The sequence below is a fragment of the Morone saxatilis genome, unplaced genomic scaffold, assembly GCF_004916995.1.
Source record: "Morone saxatilis isolate NCDOM2014 unplaced genomic scaffold, NCSU_SB_2.0 Contig17, whole genome shotgun sequence".
Lineage (NCBI taxonomy): Eukaryota > Metazoa > Chordata > Actinopteri > Moronidae > Morone > Morone saxatilis.
Window position 1 is genome coordinate 15365080 of NW_023339729.1, and position 7717 is coordinate 15372796.

Consider the following 7717-nt stretch of genomic DNA (forward strand, 5'->3'; position numbering starts at 1 on the left):
CTCTCTCTCTCTCTCTGACCCCTGCACCTCCTCTTCCCTTCAAATAGGGAAACACAGCAAACCGCCTCACACAAGGCACCAGCTAATACAACAAAATGTTGGCTTGGCCTGCATTTCCCTGATTATAATGCATTTCACAATTTTTAAAAGAATCACATCAGCTCCAAGTCTAGTGCCCAATTTAGTCAATGTACACCTGTTTAATATATATATTGGTCTATAACACTGCAAGAAACAAGACACAAAAATAAAGTGGAATGATAAATAGCAAATTCACAAACGAAGGATGATACTAATATAATATAATTTGGGCCTACAATTCTACATGTATCCAGATTTAAAACACTGCAAAAAATATCCGCCCCCGGAGAAGTCATTAAGTGGAGAAACCCACTCAGTTTAGCTATTTTTAAAAGGAAAAATATGTGCATATGGAAAAAAGATAATTCAGTCAAACTGTAAACCAAGTCTGTTTCGAGATTTGTAAATATCTTAAAGGCAAATTAGTTCAACATCAAAACGTTATTTGCAAAAAATCTGCTTTCCATTCGCAAAGTGCAAATTCTTAGATTTTTTTTCAACACTGTTGGAGACTTTCATTACGAAGAACTGAAATAAATAATAATAACAGACTTCGGAACACACTAAGAAGGGATGTTTTTTGCAGTGCACGGTGCTACTCCGCTGTTATTATTACATATGCACACAGACTTGGTGAGGTGGGGGGTCCTTTCAGTTCAGAGCAGATGGGGTCATGCAGATGGAGGAAATTATAAACGTGTAAACTTACTGTGCATTGCAGCAAACGGGTCGTGCTTACAGTGAATCTCCATCGGTACGGTATAGGGCTGCAGGGCCCCGATACGATATAAGGGGTCTTAAAAAATGCCACTGGACGCCCCCCCCCCACCAACCCCGCTTCAGTCGGCCACTTTACTGACAGACTGTGACCTCCAATTAAAGAAAACAGGGGGTATCAGTTCCCTTGTATTTAAAAGGGGGGGTTTATTACTTGTTTAGTTAAGTTGTACTTTGACTCCAACTTATAAAAAATGTATGAAAAGTATAGTAAATGGGAGGTTTTTTAAGGTTGGAAGGGAAGAAAGAAATGGCGTCAAAAATATGAATCAGAGACGGGCTCCCTCCTCATGGGGACGGGACACCACAGCGGGTCTGTTCTGGCGTCTCCAAAACCAGAGGAGGGAAACGACAGCGGTGGTGCTCATTCCTTCAGCTGCTCGTCTACACCGAGTCGCCTGAGTCCAAAGAAAAAAGAAAACGGCTGAAAACTTTGGCAAAAAAAAAATGATGGAGAGCAAACAAAGTAGCCTCTCCACCCCCCCTCTTTTTTTCTTTGCTTCTCGGTCCGCTGGCCGTGACCCCTGAACTGCGACTTCACCGATGAGGGGGGGGTCTGAACTTTCTCCTTTCAGTCTGTGAAAATATTTCAAAATACAAAAATAAAATAAAAATAGCTGGGGGAAAAAAATGTAAAAAATAATCTTTACAGATCCACGGTTATTCTTTCTTCCAGGTTATTTGCTGCACACGTCTTCCTGTCACAAATCGTCCTCGGCGGTTGCTTTCACGTTAACACTTGGTAATCTCCCATCAATAAAGCGAGTGAGAGCGCATGAGTGCTCACATCTTGAAGTCTCATATCCACCGTGCCAAAACAAACAAAAAACAACAACAACAACAACAAAAAACAGAAAAGACGGAGAAAATACAGGAAATTAAGCAGCAGGAAAAATAAAAACCAACGCTCTCTGGTTCGAGTCAAAGCTGCTGATGCTGATGTTAAAGAGTTGTTATCCTGTTGGTGTGAACGAGAGGCAGCTCTTGGTCACTCTTACCACCTCTCTCTCCCTCTCTCTCTCTCTGTGTGTGTGTGTGTGTTGACCAGGACGCACTGCACAGACCTAATAGCTACTGGACTCCCGGTTGATGTGTGTGAGTTTGGACGCTCATTTCTTCGCGCTGGAAAAACAAAAAAAAAGAGGAAACAGTCCTGTCCAAAATTCAAAAAAGGTCGTTTTTTATGTCTTCGGTTCGGGTGTAAATATGTACATAAACAGGTTTCTTCAACCACACGGAGGTAAAAGCTGCCCGCGCCCAGCGTCCACGGTGGCGCACGCGGCGTTTCAGGACCTGTTCTCGTGCGGACAGCGCCCGCGCTCCCAGCCCCCTGGAACCCTAACCTACACGCGCCGGCCAGCTGCACGTCACTCACATCGGATCCGACCAATCACAACGCCGGCTCTGCCTCCGCGTCACCGCCAACCCCAGATAGAATCGGGCGGGGGAGCGCGCTGATTGGCCGGTGAGAATCCCGTGGGCCAATGACGCCCCGAATGTATTGTGCGTCCACCAATGGGGAGGCCCGGTGAAGCGACGCAGGGCTCGGGGAGTAGATGATCATATGTTTAATTTCAATTAACGAAGTAAAAAACTTAATGCCTTTATACCCTTTTGCGCTCAATTTATTCATGTCAATATTAAATGGCTAATTAATTGAGTATTACTAAAAAATGAGGCTTAGTTGCAGCAAGGCTTTTATAAATGAGGGAATGCTCAGGAACACAAATTGTCCACCTTCCAGGGTAAACCAGGTTAAAAAAAAATAAGAAAGAATACACAACCGAAAAAAAAGGCAGATTTTACAGATTTTATAGGAAGCACAGCCTTTCAGGGCAACACGTGTAAGGTTAATATTTCCCTCAAAACGAGCTTTAACCATCTTTGTAGGCCTGCAGGAGTGAAAGCTGTCAAATGTTGTGAAAACAATTGGCCCTGCATAATTTCCCCTCCTTCAGCACAATGTTATAACAAATCTTTAGCTTGGGGAGAATTGAGAGAGAAAACATATGAAACATGCATTCCCATTCATTACCTAATTGATTGAGGATCCAAACGGGTGTCGGGTTTTTTTTTTTTTTTTAATGAAATGCAATTGGTGAGCTGCGCGTTTACTCTCCAAACTAAAAGAGAGAGGGATTCATTACATGTTCGTCCCACCTGATTTGAGAGGGCATATCTAAGCCTCGCCCCTGTAATATTAACCACACAAATAGCCTAAAGCATGAGCCAAATTAAAAAGTGTTATTTCCCTTCTTCCTGTTTGTAGACATTTAATCATTTCAGCTCCACGGTGTGCACGCATAACCCTTTAAGATTAGACACATTTAGAGCTATACAGGAGATACATAATCATGCTATTCTTACCAATACAAAAGTGTCATTAAGGACTCTACCTGTCATGTCATTTAGGACTCTGGTAATCACAGGGACACACTAATGAACCACAGCAACAATGGCAATCTTTACCTCATTCTTCCTGGTTTTAAGGTGTATCCTCTAAAGACTTACAGGCTTGATGTACCTTAAGGCAATGAATCTGATCCTGAAAAGGTCAATGTATGATATTATTGAGTTTATTTAATTTCTCAGTTTTTATTTGTAGATTCCTTCCTTTCAATTATTGGTTTCTTGCCTCCTGTCAAGGCGTGCGCGTACCCCTCCCAGTCCCGAGTGCGCTCACACTCTCTGACATCACCGATATCATTAAAACGAACACATTTCTTCTGATTCCAGTCATTGTTCTCTGTTTAAAATCATGACAGAAAGTGTGAAGCTTGGGGGGGTTTCTTTGGGTTTTGCTCTGCTCTCTCTGCGGAGGCTTCTTTTGGTTGGGCTGTTTACAGGATGAACCACGAGAGGGCGTTCAACCTTGGGCAATATGCCCGTACGCACACGCGCATGCACTCACATATACATTAGCGCAAATACGAGACATACAGGAACTTTACTATCAGCACACTTCAACTTAAGAGTCTCCCAAGCAGTCCAGTGGGGGTATAAATACACCCAAAATGTATCCAGGCCTTTGGAAGCATATTAATGCACAATATGGGATCACTGTATCTGTGGTTTAAACCCACTTTGTGCTCAACATTAAATATGGTTTCAGGAGTCTTCATTGATTCCACGTCCCTGCTCTTTAATCCACTGACAGCAAAGTACACCCTGAAACATTCACACTAATCCTCATTCATATTTCACATCTCTTTACTAAGTATTCATGAATTAGGGGCCTCATACAAATCTGACAGACAGAAAATCACATTGATTTTTTGGTTTTTATCCAGAAAAAAATTACAAAAACACAACAAATGGAGCAGAATACAGCTGAGGAACTGAAACTTAGATGTTTAGACTTGGATCATGCAACCAAAAACCTGGGCCTGTAATTTAGGCCACATATGAACGAAAGGAGCAAAAGCAGGCGAATACAGACAAAGACACTGCTGGAAGAAAATGCTCTGCAAAGTGCAACATTTTTGGCTATTTGCTGTTTTTATATGCATGTTACAATATACAGATTCTTCAATTTAACATTTATATTTTTCTTTTTTGTATTTCTTTCTTTATCCAGATAAATAAATAAATATTTTTGCATTGGCTCCTGAGGTCTCCAAACAAGGACTCCAAAGCAAAAAGCATAACGATATCTTTTTTTGTTGTTGTTGCTTATATTGTTGTTGTTGTTTTTTTCGTTTTCATTGTTCTCATTCTCCTTCTGCAGCCAGAGTCTGTTTTTATTTATTGAGATATAGACACGAGCGCTTTTCTCCCCACAGAAGTCAATTGCAGCCGTCGCCCTTGTCTCTCCGATTTGCAAATTAAATACATAAGCAATTAAAAAATCCAAACACAATCAATCATGTATACAAATTGTTGTCGCTTTAGGGTTGAAATTTTGGAGAAAACTTCCATCAGGGTAGGACGACTTTAATCCGGGGGTCCAAATCCATTACCATATTTCATTACCTTGGAAATGGGAGGATGGGAGGAGGGAGGGAGGAAGGGGGGGTGGAGGAGGGTGTGTGTATACTTTTTTAAACATTAGTAAGAATGTGGTTGAGTTGTGATAATCATTTGGAGGCAAATTGGAGGCAACGCTGTTGTTTAAGTGTTCCCTCTTTCCCCTCCTTCCCTTCCTTTCCCTTCCCTCCATCCACCATGAAAGCTTCGGCTGTTTTGCTTTTTGCGCCCGAGCCTCCAAACGAAAAAGCAATGAAAAATTAATAGCGCATGTTAACTCCACCAGCTCGTTTATTACACGCCCGCTGACTGTAAACATAATGAGAAAGCTCCCGTATCTCTTCTTAAGTTTTCATTTGCTTATAAAATATAAAAGTCATAACTAATAAATAAAATATATGGACTGGAGAGTGAACCGTCTTGGACTTCCCGAGGTGGAACTCGACTGTGTGCCGAGCAGGTAAATCACACTCACTGCTTCTCCCGCTCACAGGCCTGATCAAATGGACCTGTTTGTAATCATGTGGCTCGATGATAATGCAGGTAAAGACCTGTCTGTCATCTGTCCGATGGAGTACAAGGCCCTTCCTGGCCATAAAGTCAGACCTGGTCCTGTGTTATGGGGCACTTGAGGTCAAAACGAAAGTAGGCTATGCCATGTGAGGTCATCTCTCTCTTTCTTTCTCCCCTCCCTCCCCTCTTGCTCTCCTCATTCCTCCATCTCTCTCTATCGCAGCTTTTTTTTTCTTGATTTCCGCAACATCAGAAAGCTTATTTGGCCTTTACTTTACACAGACTTCAATGTCTGTTTTGTAAGCGTTTTGGTAACAACTTTTACATAGAAAATCCAATATTTCTAATGAAAAATATATATAATGTGTGTTTACAATGCAGTCAGGAAGTCTGATGCTAGGGTTTAGTATCAACAACCTGCAGGTACGCATACACTAAAAGGATTGGTTCGGGGTGACACAGTATGGGCCAAAACCAAAACTGTGTCTCAGACTGAGAGCGTCAGGGAATCCAGCTTGTGGGTTTTTTATTGTTACAATGGAGAGGGGGGAAGGCTTATATTAAAATCATAAGGGGGTCCGGGATCAAACATTTCTATAAGACCAGAATATAAGTGATCTGTGTCTATTTTTTTCTTATTTTTGCCCCACCTGTAGTCAGACAGTGACTGAAATGGCGGCCCTGCTTATTGGAAAGGACGGGCTTACGCACTTTTACGCACGGCCAACCTACGGGGGGGGGAGAGAGCGGGGAAATTAGACCCATGTTCATTCTCACAGACTCTCCTTTGTACCCCAAGCACGTATTTTAAAGTGAGAGGAAATGGAGAGGCTGTAGGTATAGGCCCTGGGCCCTAAAGACTTTACACGCCAACAGGGGGAGGGCCTCCTTTAAACTCTGATTTCCTCAGTGGTTAAAGGGTTATTATCCAATTGCTACAAATCCCATTGCTTTCACTGTTTATCAGGGGTAAGGCCCACTCCACAAAAGACTGCAAAGGGGGCATTATTTGTCTTACAGACCATAGGCATTCTTTGATGACAGATTTCCATAGAAGGCCGGGCACAAGCTAACGTATTTTTATTGTGAGACATCGTGTCGGCAACGGAACACACCTCCTTGTCACAGTATTGTGACAAAAATGGAGTCTGCACACCAATAAAACAGCTGTCTTAAACATCTACTGTGCATAGTATTAGTATCGGGCAACCAGGGGAATCATTAAGCCCATTTTTCTGGAGAAAAGCATTTCCACGAAGCACAGCGGCCTTTCAGAGAGGATCACCTGTCCACCGTTTCTTAATGACAAACGACGTTTTATCAATGCAGACACAGCGGGTAGCATTATGAAATGATGTGATATCCATTGGGTGCCATAACAAGGTCGATGGCCTGATCCATTGCTGTACCAGACCCCGCTGTTTTATGAATAGGACTAGAGAAGATGAACCTGTTGAATAAACCGATGGATACACGCAGGAAGGAGTCAAGCAGAGACTCCTTTAGAGAGTTATTTTAGACTGAACCGGCCTGCAACTTCAACTTATGGGCCACAAAACACAAACAAGAAACTGAAGAAAGAGAGCTTGCATTGCTTATCGCCTCAAAGGGCCACAGTCCTCATAACACACATGTAAAAAAAAAAAAGTTGATAGAGCTGCAACAATTATATGAACAAATATGTGCATGCGCGATTGTGTATCCCTGCATGTCTGTGCCACACACACACACACACACACACACACACACACACACCACCACCACCACCACACTCTTACACAGTGCTTTTTATTGTAAGGGCCAATCAATGTACCCCTCTCAGGTGATGGTGCACAGACCAACACGTGGAGCAAGGATCTGCTACTAGCCCAAACCAACAACTTCAGCCACTTTTGTTTCTCTGATAGCACACAGAGCCTAACATGTAAATTAAAAAATAATGAATAAACAAAGCCATTACTGACTTCCAAAATCATATTTTAAACAAAAATACAAATAAAGCAGCAACAAGTTGGGTACTTGTACTACAAGGCAGCCATCCTGACTTCAAGAGTTTCATCGCTGACCCACAAAAGTCACAAACTTCATATAAAACATTTGGATTAGTGTATGGGCAGCTAGGCTGCTTAAAAAAGAAGTTAAGGCTCCAGCTTCTCTTATTTTCCGTCATACAGGCCTACTTCTGAAAACTTTGTGATACTTCTAATAACTCAAGACACCATACAAAAGTTACAAAAATTTCTAGCATTTCTAATAACTTCCACTTCCACAAATAACTTCCACTACTTGTATTTAAAAGCTTCAGCAAAAGAAAAATTAAACAAACAAAAAAACCCAACACCAAAAAGTGCATCACGTGATAAAAGTTCAGCTCCTTATA